General features: G+C 47.5%; 1 protein-coding gene across 6 annotated transcripts in view; it reads right to left on the reverse strand.

Annotated features, from left to right (window-relative positions):
* Positions 1-15,550, reverse strand: part of PHTF2 (putative homeodomain transcription factor 2) — a 325,987-nt gene that overhangs the window by 224,071 nt on the left and 86,366 nt on the right. The gene's annotated exons all lie outside the window — the stretch shown is intronic.

The raw sequence follows: 15,550 nt of genomic DNA on the forward strand, positions 1-15,550 counted from the left end.
TCAAGATCGTATTCAGAAAGCGTTTGCAGCTCCTTTGGACTCTAAAGAAGGACTTCTCTCCAGATGCAGTGGGGAGACCGGAGACCTGAGATTCCAGCACCCCAAATTTATCATACCATCTGCCCGTACTATATTAATCATTCTGATAGAATGTACCCAGTTTAGACGTTTTAGACCACTACTGTTGAAGCGTCCAAAAACACTGGGTTTATGCACTAAAATCCTGGCCGGGCCCACACTGTACGTACATTTCTGCTCGCCAGTTCAGGAGGCTGCAAGCTGAAGTGTCTGCGCCAGCAGCATGTGCATCCATACAGCAGAACAATTGATTTGCTGTTGACAACAGTTAAATTGCACCCATTACGTTTTTCTTAAAAACAAAGTAGAGTATATTAATTATGGGATTTAATCCTTCACATATATTTATAAAATAAACACCTCCATGAAAGCACCTATAACTTGGGTGCTCAACATGCATCTTTCCAGCTGTTGTGGAATTACACATCCCAACATGACTTGACACAGTTTTAGCATACTTAAACAGCAAAACTGTGGCAGGAAATGCTGGGATTTGTAGTTCCATAACAGCTTGAGGGCTGTATATTGAGCACCCAAAATACTTATTTTAAAATTGCAACATGCAGAGATATGACAAGTGCACAGATACTATGCCCAGGATTACCTCTAATTTCTTATTGTCTAAAGTGAAAGCAAAACTATTGGTGTTCACTCGATGACAGCCATAGCTGGGGTCTCGCGAAAATACAACGGTTATTGCGGCTAATTGGATACCCCCAATGTAAGGGAGAAAAAGAACCAGAATACTAGTTACATGACGGGAGGGGAGAAACAAAACAAAACAAAAAAAGATGCATCAATAAAACAAAGTAAATAATAGGCCTGTTCTAATAGGCACTACACATTAGGCAATAGGTCTGCAAACTCGGTCCTCGGGAGCCCACACAGTGCATGTTTTGCAGGTGACCCAGCAGGTGCACAGGTGTATTAATTACTCACCGACACATTTTAAAAGGTCCACAGGTGGATTTAATTATTTCACTTGTGATTCTGTGAGGAGAGCTGCAAAACATGCACTGTGTGTGGTAATGAGGGCCGAGTTTGCAGACCTACGCATTAGGCGAAATAACAACGATATGAACGTTCTCGTTCATTAATGTAGGCATTAATGTAGGTCATTCAGTGTGTAGGCACTAAAGATGAATGATGAGCGATGCGCGGCCCCGCACTCGTTCATCGTTGGTGCCGGGTAGCTTAAGCATGCAGGCCAATATGGACAATCTCGTCCATATTAGCATGCAGTGTTATTGAGCCGGGCGACGGGGGGAGTGAAGAAACTTCACTCCCCCCGTCTCCGGGTCGCCCGTCTGCAGTATTGGCCATCTGGCAGCTCGGCGGCGGGTCGCCGAATGTGTAGGGCCCGTAAAACTTTAGATTATTTTGCTGATGAATATGAAATCTTACTGGGCAATAAGGTTTAAAACAAATTATTTCATTATCAGATGGCAAAACATTTAAGCTCACCAATTACACCATCTTGGGTAGCACGGATGGTGTAATGGTTAGCATTACTGCCTCACAGCACTGAGGTCATGGGTTCGATTCCAACCACAGCTATGTGTGGAGTTTGTATGTTCTCTCTGAGTTTGCGTGAGTTTTCTCCGGGTACTTCAGTTTCCTCCCACAATCCAATAATATACTGGAAGGCTAATTGGCTTCCAAAAAAATTAATCCTAGCGCTCACCCTGCTGCTGGCATTCTGGCAGCCGGAATCCCGGCGTCGGTATTCTGACCACACACATACCAACCCCAACCCAAATATTATATGCTTTACACTATTATATGCTTTACACTCATTCCCAGAACATGCCACTGCCATTAAACGGTACTTTCTGCAATCCGTTGTCCTATCATTTGCAGTGAAGATAGTAACAAATCACAATTTAAGCAACTGTAAATTAGGCTTGATAGTAAGTGCTGAGACATTGGTTATTCCATCTCTGAAATAAACAAAAAAAAAATAGATTTTCACACAACAATTTCAAGAGTATACTGCAACTACACAACATCAGGAAAGACATCTAGCGGATAACACAGCTTTTTCTGATGGAAAACTAGGTAACAGTGGACAGTGTTGTCTGGAAGCGTTATAACTTCTGACTGTCGTGTAACATTATTATTAACACCAGTTATTTAAATAGCGCACACATATTCCGCAGAGCTTTACAGAGAATATTTGCCCACTCACATCAGTCCCTGCCCCAGTGGAGCTTACAATCTATATTCCCTATCACATGCACGCACGCGCGCGCACACACACACACACACACATATTCACACTACGGTGTTAATTTTTGTTGAGAGCCAATTAACCTACCAGTATATTTTTGGATTGTGGGAGGAAACCCGAGTACCCAGAGGAAACCCACGCAAGTACAGGGAGAATATACAAACTCCGCACAGTTAGGGCCATGGTGGGAATCTAACCCATGACCTCAGTGCTGTGAGGCAGTAATGCTAACCATTACACCACCCATACTGCCCATTGTCACAGATAACCACAAAATTTGATGCTGGGGCTTCAAGTGACATCAGCATTTAAACAGTGAAACATTTCCTTTCTTTTATGGGGAACAGGAGCAGACTCCCCATTCGGGTCCCATTGCTAACCAACATTCATAAAGCTCTGCACATGGCCTGGGCTTGTGAATCCTATGACTAAGCAAAAATGACTGGAAAGGAGTCGTGGTTCGAACTGTTTTGACAGATGGTCAATTAAGCATGTTGAGAAACCCCCATGAATCAATGGACCCTGCATGGCAACAAGTGGCAAACCTGGGCGGCGGTGGCTCTGTTATGGGGTGGGATGTTTTCAGCGGGCATGCGTTAAGACTCCTGTTACAGTTGCAGACATCACTGACTGGTGGATGCCAGATAATCATCTTTGTGGATCGTTTCCACTCATAAATGTCATGCATTAACTCTGACAGGAGCAGTCTCATTCAGCACAATAATGCACCTACACACAGGTCCATAGCCACCACATTATGGTTAGAGGAGCATTCCTCTGAGTCAACAGAATAGGGATGCAGTTCAATGTGCCATCAATGGCAGTCTTCCACCACCGGCAAATATATGTGACTTGTGGACCATTATTCAGGAGGCATGGTGTACTGTACACTATCTACACAGTATGCACTTCAGAGAGCATGGGGAGTGCTGCTGCACTAATCCAATCGCATGGAGGACCTACCGTTACCAGACAGGTGTCTCAATTTTACTGGCACATGAGCATGCAGGGTGTAGTAGGGTATGCCGGCGGCCAGGCTCCCGGCATCCAGCCTACCGGCGCCGGAACACCGACCGCCAGCTGGGCAAGCGCAAATGAGCCCCTTGCAGGTTTGCCACACTGCGGCGCGCCACGCTATCTATTCTCCCTCCAGAGGGGTCGTGGACCCCCAAGAGGGAGAAAAAGAGTTAGTATGCCGGGTGTCGGGATTCCGGCGCCGGTATACTGTGCGCCGGGATTCCGACATACCGGCAAACTGAAGACCACCCAAGCATGCATGTAATGCTCTGACCAAACTAGACCAAATAAGAAGGAGAAAAAAAAAAAAAAAAAAAAAAGGAGGAAGAACAGTGGAGGGAAGGGGGTTAAGATAATGACGGTAGGTAGGAAGAGAGGCTCTGTGGGGTGACAAACATGTACCCAGTAATAAGGAAATGAGAAAGAGCTGAAGGGGTGTGGGAAGCCATTTGAGGCACAGGAATAATAGCTGTAATTTTAAGGCCTCAACACTTTGCATCAGCATTCAAAAAGCAACAGCCGAAACGTTAGGAATAGGAAATGGACTCTTTGAGCTCCATCCATGAGAACCAAGTGGTAGTAAATTCAGAGAATCTATCCACCACTGACAGGGGAGCATACTGTTGATATAATGGGTTGAGTACAAAATCCAGACAGTGGAATCTGAACGGATCCCGGTAAATATTTTCACCTTACCCCTACCTGCAGCCTAACCCTAACATCCCCCTCCCACACCCTAACCCTACCTAAATGTCGCCTCCCGAAACCATACCCTAACCTCCCCTTCCCTCCCCAGTCTAACTATAATCCTCCGACTAGTGCCTAACCCTAACCACTGTACTTCTCGCCTTGTTCAGTCAGGATTCTGACAGTTAGGATCCACCAGTCAGTCTTTTGACTGTCGGGATACAGACTGCTGGGATTTTGACTGCATCTCATTATAATGGGGTTTATTATCCTCATAAACCTTTAATTTGCATGATCATGGTTAGTAAAAAAAAAATAAAAAAAAATATTGTGTTGTAGAAAAAAATTAATTTAGTAGTTCAACAGAAGAAAGGCCTAGTACATTTACAGAAATTTGAAATCCATAGAAGATATGTTCTGGATATAGTTACTAGTGAGGGTTGTTATTAGCCGATATAGTAACAGTTAATACTTTACTAGAAAACCAACATTCCCAGAATTAAAGTCACAGGTGTACTTCGGTTAAGATCCATGAATATAAAAAAAAAAAAAAAAAGAAGAGAAGGCGCTCAAAAACATGTGCTTCTGAAGCGCAGTCCTAATGCAGCACACCTCAAAAAATTAGATAAAAAATAGCAAGCTGCACGAATGATGTGTGAAAAAAATAAAAATAAGAAGCTGCTCAGTTATGAATAATTGTGAATAAAATAAATATAAATGAGCGCTAAAAACATTTAAAAGCACAGAAAATTAAATATTAAAAAGAGAATGTTTAAAGCTCTTTTCTGAAATTGTTTAAATGGGACGACAGTCTTCTCAAGCAGATGGCAGTGCCTCTAGCCCTAACTCTTACCCTAATCAGTGGTGTCCTCTGTATTCCGATTCCACTGTGCAGGAAAGTCCTGGCTGTGTGGCTGAATTGCTCCATGCGGCAACGGCCGCTGGGGACGTCAGATGCCGCTGACAAGAGCGGACTTGGTTCGTGCAGAGATGCTTGTAGCCGACCTATTCCGCCACTCTGTTCAAACTGAGTCCGCTCGCCACAGCAACACCTGCCGCCATTAGCGGACGGCGCCGCACTGAGGAATCCTGCTGCCATCCATTCACGGCCGATCCCAGTTGCCGTGCCCACCTTACAGCGAACTGTTGCCACACAGCCGGGACAAGTGCAAGGCCAAGACATCCCAAGCAGCCACCCAGGAGGAACCCACCGACCTCATCGAGTGGGCCTGAAGAGACGTCGGCAAAGGCAGAGCTGCCGAAATATAGGCCTGCTGAATAATCAACCAGAGCCGGCGAACAATAGATTGCTTAGAAACCTCCCAACCAATCTTGGTGGCATCATAAAAGGACAAACAGTGAGTCAGATTTCCGATAACGAGCCGTCCTCCTGACAAATCCTCGGAGCCCTCACCACACCCAAGGACTCTGTGCCCACAGAAGCGTCAGCCAACACTGGAACCACAATAGGCTGATTCACATGGAAAGCCAAAACCACCTTAGGAAAAATAAGAATTTACTTACCGATAATTCTATTTCTCGGAGTCCGTAGTGGATGCTGGGGTTCCTGAAAGGACCATGGGGAATAGCGGCTCCGCAGGAGACAGGGCACAAAAGTAAAGCTTTCCGATCAGGTGGTGTGCACTGGCTCCTCCCCCTATGACCCTCCTCCAAGCCAGTTAGGTACTGTGCCCGGACGAGCGTACACAATAAGGGAGGAATTTTGAATCCCGGGTAAGACTCATACCAGCCACACCAATCACACCGTACAACTTGTGATCAAACCCAGTTAACAGTATGATAACAGAGGAGCCTCTGAAAGATGGCTTCCTAAACAATAACCCGAATTAGTTAACAATAACTATGTACAATTATTGCAGATAATCCGCACTTGGGATGGGCGCCCAGCATCCACTACGGACTCCGAGAAATAGAATTATCGGTAAGTAAATTCTTATTTTCTCTATCGTCCTAGTGGATGCTGGGGTTCCTGAAAGGACCATGGGGATTATACCAAAGCTCCCAAACGGGCGGGAGAGTGCGGATGACTCTGCAGCACCGAATGAGAGAACTCCAGGTCCTCCTTAGCCAGAGTATCAAATTTGTAAAATTTTACAAACGTGTTCTCCCCTGACCACGTAGCTGCTCGGCAAAGTTGTAATGCCGAGACCCCTCGGGCAGCCGCCCAAGATGAGCCCACCTTCCTTGTGGAGTGGGCCTTTACAGATTTAGGCTGTGGCAGGCCTGCCACAGAATGTGCAAGTTGGATTGTGCTACAGATCCAACGAGCAATCGTCTGCTTAGACGCAGGAGCACCCATCTTGTTGGGTGCATACAATATAAACAACGAGTCAGATTTTCTGACTCCAGCTGTCCTTGCAATATATATTTTTAATGCTCTGACAACGTCCAGTAACTTGGAGTCCTCCAAGTCACTTGTAGCCGCAGGCACTACAATAGGCTGGTTCAGATGAAATGCTGACACCACCTTAGGGAGAAAATGCGGACGAGTCCGCAGGTCTGCCCTGTCCGAATGGAAAATCAGATATGGGCTTTTGTAAGATAAAGCTGCCAGTTCTGACACTCTCCTGGCCGAAGCCAGGGCTAGTAACATGGTCACTTTCCATGTGAGATATTTTAAATCCACCTTTTTTAGTGGTTCAAACCAATGAGATTTTAGAAATTCCAAAACCACATTGAGATCCCACGGTGCCACTGGAGGCACCACAGGAGGCTGTATATGCAGCACTCCCTTAACAAAAGTCTGGACTTCAGGAACTGAAGCCAATTCTTTTTGAAAGAAAATCGACAGGGCCGAAATTTGAACCTTAATAGATCCCAATTTGAGACCCATAGACAATCCTGATTGCAGGAAATGTAGGAATCGACCCAGTTGAAATTCCTCCGTCGGAGCACTCCGATCCTCGCACCACGCAACATATCTTCGCCAAATGCGGTGATAGTGTTGCACGGTTACTTCCTTCCTTGCTTTAATCAAAGTAGGAATGACTTCTTCCGGCATGCCTTTTTCCTTTAGGATCCGGCGTTCAACCGCCATGCCGTCAAACGCAGCCGCGGTAAGTCTTGAAACAGACAGGGACCCTGCTGAAGCAAGTCCCTCCTTAGAGGTAGAGGCCACGGATCTTCCGTGATCATCTCTTGAAGTTCCGGGTACCAAGTCCTTCTTGGCCAATCCGGAACCACTAGTATCGTTCTTACGCCTCTTTGCCGTATAATTCTCAATACTTTTGGTATGAGAGGCAGAGGAGGAAACACATACACCGACTGGTACACCCAAGGCGTTACCAGCGCGTCCACAGCTATTGCCTGCGGATCTCTTGACCTGGCGCAATACCTGTCCAGTTTTTTGTTGAGGCGAGACGCCATCATGTCCACCATTGGTCTTTCCCAACGGGTTACCAGCATGTGGAAGACTTCTGGATGAAGTCCCCACTCTCCCGGGTGAAGATCGTGTCTGCTGAGGAAGTCTGCTTCCCAGTTGTCCACTCCCGGGATGAACACTGCTGACAGTGCTATCACATGATTCTCTGCCCAGCGAAGAATCCTTGCAGCTTCTGCCATTGCACTCCTGCTTCTTGTGCCGCCCTGTCTGTTCACATGGGCGACTGCCGTGATGTTGTCCGACTGGATCAACACCGGTTTTCCCTGAAGCAGAGGTTCTGCCTGGCTTAGAGCATTGTAGATTGCTCTTAGTTCCAGAATGTTTATGTGAAGAGACGTTTCCAGGCTCGTCCATACTCCCTGGAAGTTTCTTCCTTGTGTGACTGCTCCCCAGCCTCTCAGGCTGGCGTCCGTGGTCACCAGGATCCAATCCTGTATGCCGAATCTGCGGCCCTCCAATAGATGAGCACTCTGCAACCACCACAGAAGAGACACCCTTGTCCTTGGAGACAGGGTTATCCGCAGGTGCATCTGAAGATGCGACCCTGACCATTTGTCCAACAGATCCCTTTGGAAAATTCTTGCGTGGAATCTGCCGAATGGAATTGCTTCGTAAGAAGCCACCATTTTTCCCAGGACTCTTGTGCATTGATGTACAGACACCTTTCCTGGTTTTAGGAGGTTCCTGACAAGCTCGGATAACTCCTTGGCTTTTTCCTCCGGGAGAAAAACCTTTTTCTGAACCGTGTCCAGAATCATCCCTAGGAACAGCAGACGAGTTGTCGGCATTAACTGGGATTTTGGAATATTCAGAATCCACCCGTGCTGTTTTAGCACTTCTTGAGACAGTGCTAATCCCATCTCTAGCTGTTCTCTGGACCTTGCTCTTATTAGGAGATCGTCCAAGTATGGGATAATTAATATGCCTTTTCTTCGAAGAAGAATCATCATCTCGGCCATTACCTTTGTAAAGACCCGAGGTGCCGTGGACAATCCGAACGGCAGCGTCTGAAACTGATAGTGACAGTTTTGTACAACGAACCTGAGGTACCCCTGGTGTGAGGGGTAAATTGGAACGTGGAGATACGCATCCTTGATGTCCAAGGATACCATAAAATCCCCCTCTTCCAGGTTCGCTATCACTGCTCTGAGTGACTCCATTTTGAACTTGAACTTCTTTATGTACAGGTTCAAGGACTTCAGATTTAGAATAGGCCTTACCGAGCCATCCGGCTTCGGTACCACAAAAAGAGTGGAATAATACCCCTTCCCTTGTTGTAGAAGAGGTACCTTGACTATCACCTGCTGAGAGTACAGCTTGTGAATGGCTTCCAAAACCGTCTCCCTTTCGGAGGGGGACGTTGGTAAAGCAGACTTCAGGAAACGGCGAGGTGGATCTGTCTCTAATTCCAACCTGTACCCCTGAGATATTATCTGCAGGATCCAGGGATCTACTTGCGAGTGAGCCCACTGCGCGCTGTAATTTTTGAGACGACCGCCCACCGTCCCCGAGTCCGCTTGAGAAGCCCCAGCGTCATGCTGAGGCTTTTGTAGAAGCCGGGGAGGGCTTCTGTTCCTGGGAAGGAGCTGCCTGTTGCTGTCTCTTCCCTCGACCTCTGCCTCGTGGCAGATATGAATAGCCCTTTGCTCTCTTATTTTTAAAGGAACGAAAGGGCTGCGGTTGAAAAGTCGGTGCCTTTTTCTGTTGGGGAGTGACTTGAGGTAGAAAGGTGGATTTCCCGGCTGTAGCCGTGGCCACCAAATCTGATAGACCGACTCCAAATAACTCCTCCCCTTTATACGGCAAAACTTCCATATGCCGTTTTGAATCCGCATCGCCTGTCCACTGTCGCGTCCATAAAGCTCTTCTGGCCGAAATGGACATAGCACTTACCCGTGATGCCAGTGTGCAGATATCCCTCTGTGCATCACGCATATAAAGAAATGCATCCTTTATTTGTTCTAACGACAGTAAAATATTGTCCCTGTCCAGGGTATCAATATTTTCAATCAGGGACTCTGACCAAACTACCCCAGCACTGCACATCCAGGCAGTCGCTATAGCTGGTCGTAGTATAACACCTGCATGTGTGTATATACTTTTTTGGATATTTTCCATCCTCCTATCTGATGGATCTTTAAGTGCGGCCGTCTCAGGAGAGGGTAACGCCACTTGTTTAGATAAGCGTGTTAGCGCCTTGTCCACCCTAGGAGATGTTTCCCAGCGCTCCCTAACCTCTGGCGGGAAAGGGTATAATGCCAATAATTTCTTTGAAATTATCAGCTTTTTATCAGGAGCAACCCACGCTTCATTACACACGTCATTTAATTCTTCTGATTCAGGAAAAACTATAGGTAGTTTTTTCACACCCCACATAATACCCTGTTTAGTGGTACCTGTAGTATCAGCTAAATGTAACGCCTCCTTCATTGCCAAAATCATATAACGTGTGGCCCTACTGGAAAATACGGTTGATTCGTCACCGTCACCACTGGAGTCAGTGCCTGTGTCTGGGTCTGTGTCGACCGACTGAGGCAAAGGGCGTTTTACAGCCCCTGACGGTGTTTGAGTCGCCTGGACAGGCACTAATTGATTGTCCGACCGTCTCATGTCGTCAAACGACTGCTTTAGCGTGTTGACACTATCCCGTAGTTCCATAAATAAAGGCATCCATTCTGGTGTCGACTCCCTAGGGGGTGACATCCTCATATTTGGCAATTGCTCCGCCTCCACACCAATATCGTCCTCATACATGTCGACACACACGTACCGACACACAGCAGACACACAGGGAATGCTCCTAACGAAGACAGGACCCACTAGCCCTTTGGGGAGACAGAGGGAGAGTTTGCCAGCACACACCAAAAGCGCTATATATAACAGGGATAGCCTTATAATAAGTGCTCCCTTATAGCTGCTTTATATATATAAAAATATCGCCATAAATTTGCCCCCCCTCTCTGTTTTACCCTGTTTCTGTAGTGCAGTGCAGGGGAGAGACCTGGGAGCCGTCCTGACCAGCGGAGCTGTGAGAGGAAATGGCGCCGTGTGCTGAGGAGATAGGCCCCGCCCCTTTTTTGGCGGGCTCGTCTCCCGCTATTTAGTGAATCCAGGCAGGGGTTAAATATCTCCATATAGCCTCTGGGGGCTATATGTGAGGTATTTTTAGCCTTTATATAGGTTACATTTGCCTCCCAGGGCGCCCCCCCCCCAGCGCCCTGCACCCTCAGTGACTGCGTGTGAAGTGTGCTGAGAGGAAAATGGCGCACAGTTGCAGTGCTGTGCGCTACCTTTAGAAGACTGCAGGAGTCTTCAGCCGCCGATTTTGGACCTCTTCTGACTTCAGCATCTGCAAGGGGGCCGGCGGCGCGGCTCCGGTGACCATCCAGGCTGTACCTGTGATCGTCCCTCTGGAGCTGATGTCCAGTAGCCAAGAAGCCAATCCATCCTGCACGCAGGTGAGTTCACTTCTTCTCCCCTCAGTCCCTCGTTGCAGTGATCCTGTTGCCAGCAGGACTCACTGTAAAATAAAAAACCTAAGCTAAACTTTTTCTAAGCAGCTCTTTAGGAGAGCCACCTAGATTGCACCCTTCTCGGCCGGGCACAAAAATCTAACTGGCTTGGAGGAGGGTCATAGGGGGAGGAGCCAGTGCACACCACCTGATCGGAAAGCTTTACTTTTGTGCCCTGTCTCCTGCGGAGCCGCTATTCCCCATGGTCCTTTCAGGAACCCCAGCATCCACTAGGACGATAGAGAAAAATTGAGGACGGGTTCTGAGTTCAGCCCTACCCTCATGAAAAATCAAGTACGGGCTCTTACAGGATAAGGCCTCCAATTCAGAGACACACCATGCAGACGCAAATGCCAGCAACATGACAGCCTTCCAAGTGAGGAACTTCAATTCCACCTTTTGTAAAGGTTCAAACCAGTCCGATTGAAGAAAAGGACAAATCCACATTGAGATCCCACAGAGCCGTGGGAGGGACGAGAGGCGGTTGTAGATGAAGAACCCCTTTCAGGAAAGTGCACCTCCGGCAACAACGCAAGTTGTTTCTGAAAGAAACTAGAGAGCGCCGAAATCTGTACTTTGATGGAGCCCAAATTGTAGGCCCATATCCACACCTGCTTGCAGGAAAAGCAGAAAACAACCAATTCGAAATTCCACGGGAGAAACCGTTCTACCCTCACACCAAGAAATATATTTCTTCCAGATACGGTGTTAGTGTTTAGACGGAACAGTCTTCCGAGCCTGTACCATAGTGGAAAGGCCCTTTCTGGGTAAAATTTCCCTCTGAACTTCCAAGCTGTCAAGCGTAGCCGCTATAAGTCTGGATAGACGAATGGCCCTTTCTGGAGATCTTGTTGAAGCGGCAGAGGCCAGGGTTCCTCCAAAGACATGGTCTGGAGGTCTATGTACCAGGCCCGTTTAGGCCAATCCGGAGCAATTAGAATTGCTTGAACGCTTTTCCATTGAGTCTTTATAGAACCCTTGGAATGAGCGGGATTGGAGGAAACAGGTAAACCAACTAGTAACTCCAAGGAGACGTCAGCGCGTCCACTGCTGCCGCCTGCAGATCCCTCGTTCTGGACCAGTAACGACGTAGCTTATTGTTCAGGCGAAAAGCCATCAGATCTATCTGTGGACACCCCCACCGGCAAATTAATTGATGAAACATCGGAGGATGAAGGCCCCATTCCCCCGGATAGAGCTCGTGCCTGCTGAGGAAATACGCCTCCCAGTTGTCCACTCTGGGAATGAATATGACCAAGATGGCCCTTGCGTTGGCCTCCGCCCAGAGGAGTATTTTTGACACCTCTCACATTGCTGCCTTGCTTCTTGTTTCCCCGTGTCGGTTTATGTATGCCACCACAGTGGCATTGTTCGACTGAACTTGGATAGCTTGATCCCGGAGGAGACAGGATGCTTGAAGAAGAGCATTGTTAATTGACCCGAGTTCCAGGATATTTATCAGTAGTGCCAATTCCTCATTCGACCACCTCCCCTGGAACTGGGCCCCTTGCGTCACAGCCCCCCAACCCTGGAGGCTTGCATCCGTCGATAAGGGTTCAAAACCTTCAGATTCAAGATGGGCCTCACCGAACTGTCCGGTTTTGGCACAACAAAAAGACTGGAGCAAAACCCTCTGTTGCATAACAGAGGAGGTACTGGAACCACGACTCCCATCTGTAAAAGTTTCTGAATGGCTTCTTGCAAGGTAACTTTTGCTGCGGGTAAAGCTGGTAAGCTTGACCTGAAAAATCTGTGAGGAGAAAGTGTTTGAAATTCCAGCCGGTATCCGTGAAAAACAAGGTCCCTCACCCAAGGATCCCGGCAGGATTGTTCCCACAAGTGGGCGAAGTGTTGAAGGTGAGCACCTACCGGAATGTCGCCCTGTTGATGGGGCCAACCGTCACGCGGAAGGCTTTGTTGTAAAGGTTCTGAGGGTTTGGTCCAGCGAAGCTGCAGCTTTTAGGGACTTACCAAAAGATCCCCTAGGAGCATTGGAGGCTCCTCGGCCCCTGCCTCTGAATCTTGCCACACAAAAGGACTGCAGGGTAGGTCGCGAGTAAAAGCGTCTAGCAGGAGGTGGAGCTGACGGCAGATAGGTGTACTTACCTGCCGTTGCCTGAGAAATCCATTTATTCAACTCGTCTCCAAACAAAGCATCACCACCTGTAAAGGGAAGATTTTCCACCCCTCTTTTGGAATCAGCATCCGTTGACCATTGATGCAACCACAGAGCCCTGTGGCCCGAAACCGCCATAGCAGTAGTACGGCCATTTATCTGACACAATTCTTTTGACAGCTTCGCTCATAAAAGTTTGCAGCATCCTGTATATGTTGCAGCAGCATAATGATCTCATCTTGAGGCAGTAAGTCAAAACCATTAATAATGTTATCAGACCATTTGACCATTGCCCTAGAAATCCAACCACAAACTATCGTGGGACGTTGTGCTACACCCGCTGCCGTATATATATTGCTTTGAGAGTGGTCTCAATTTTACGGTCAGCTGCATACCTCCCAACATGACCCTCTCCAGTAGGGACACAATGCTCTGCTTCTGGACTTTTTTCTTAATTTTGATTGACAGCACCTGTTTTGCACAGGTTAATGAATAAGAAAGGTGTTTCAGCACAGGTGATGGCAATCATAAATTAAGAGGGAAGTCCAGGAGCAGAGTATTCTGTCCCTTATGGAGAGGGTCATGTTGGGAGGTATGCAGCTGGGTCTTTCAGGGATATTGCCACCAGCACACAGAAGTATCTACTGACGGGGGATTTTCCCATACCTTCCTGTCCTCAGCGGGGAGGGGAAAGGAAGATAACAAATCGCTGAGGAGTTTTGAATTTGTCAGGGTTCATCCATGCCTACCTGGCATGGGAGTTTAATTCCTTTGACACCGGAAATGTAGCTGGGGATTTTGGCTTTACATTAAAGTACAATTCTTCATCAGGTATGTTAAGAACTTCCCTTACAGCATAAATGAGGGCCTCCACCCCCAGGGACAGAGAGCTGACCTCATCTATATCACCTGTTTCATCTAAATCATGCCAATCAGAATCAGACTGGAGCACCTGTGGAAGTGAGCATTTATTAGAGCCCAACAGAGGAGGCTGAGAAGCCTTTCTGTTGTCAGCAGCCTTAGCAATACAATCCACAGATTGTCTCAACACCTGTCTCTCTCTCTCCTAGCTGCAGCCAGTTCTGAATTTACATTCTGAATGATGCTCTTAAAAGTATCCAACCAGTGAGGTGCTTGGGAGCCGTTTCCCCTTGGGGATAATGAACACTGTTCACACATGAGGGACACCTCAGAAGAAGGGGTAGAATTACAAGCAGTACTCATCAGTTTGTCAGCAGACATGATGGACACATTGACAATGCAGTGAAAACTCACTGAAACACTCCCACACAGACCCCAGAGAGCCCCTGGAGTGATATAGAGAAAAAGGAGACCAGCACACAAACACAGCAGCACAGTGTATAGCGGAGTATGTGGATCACACTATCCTATGTGCAGCAGTGCTACCGCTGATATGCTCCTCCCTTGCTATGACCCCCAGGTACCAGTACAGAGTCTGTAATAGCCTGGGTCTGTGGAAGAGAAGCGTGCATGCAGCCTTGTGATCCGCAGCTGCAGGAAATGGCGCCTTCCCGCCTCTGGTCCCGCTCTCTGAGAAGCGCCGTGGTCCCTCTTAGATTATACTAGCTGAAACATGTAAAAACAAATCAACAGAATGTATACCGACAGATGCTGGGCTCCCTGTAGAGCATAGCTCTCTTCTTAGCCAGTGTCGTCCGCGGCGGGCACCGCAGCTCATGGCCACTAACTGCCGTGTGACATGCCACCAAACCGCACCGGGGACCCGCTAACCGGGACCCCGGTGTTAACACTCACCGCACCTGCGACTCTTCGGCATCTGTTAAAGGGTGGAGGCTTCCTGCTGGTGTGGGCACACACAGTGTGGTGTGTGAAACAGAACCTCAGGAGCTCAGTGTCCTGTCAGCAGGGATTACGAACCATTAACCCTCAGGAGGTTGGTTCGGTCCCCCCTCTAAGTCCCACGAAGCAGGTAGACTGGTTGCCAACCAGTACTACCTGGAAAAAAAAAAAAAACTTTCTGGAGCTCCAGAGGAATGCACCCGTCTCCTGGGCACATTTTTCTAAACAGAGTCTGGTAGGAGGGGCATAGAGGGGAGGAGCCAGCACACACATACACACTAAAGGTTTTAAAGTGCCAGGCTCCAGTGGACCCGATCTATGCCCCATGATACTAAAGTACAGTTCCCCAGTATCCACTAGGACATTAGAGAAATACAATTAAGCATAAAAAGCATTAGAGAACCTTATACAGGTTGAGTATCCCATATCCAAAATGCTTGGGACCAGAAGTAATTTGGATATCGGATTTTTCCATATTTTGGAATAATTGCATCCCATAATGAGATACCATGGCAATGGGACCCAAGTCTAAGCACAGAATGCATTTTTGTTTCATATACACCTTATACACACAGCCTGAAGGTCATTTTAGCAAATTGTTTAATGCACAAAGTTATTAAAACTAAGTGTGTGTACAGTCACACAATTCATTTATGTTTGATATACACCTTATACACACAGCCTGA

The sequence above is a fragment of the Pseudophryne corroboree genome, chromosome 6 (assembly GCF_028390025.1).
Source record: "Pseudophryne corroboree isolate aPseCor3 chromosome 6, aPseCor3.hap2, whole genome shotgun sequence".
Classification (NCBI taxonomy): domain Eukaryota; kingdom Metazoa; phylum Chordata; class Amphibia; order Anura; family Myobatrachidae; genus Pseudophryne; species Pseudophryne corroboree.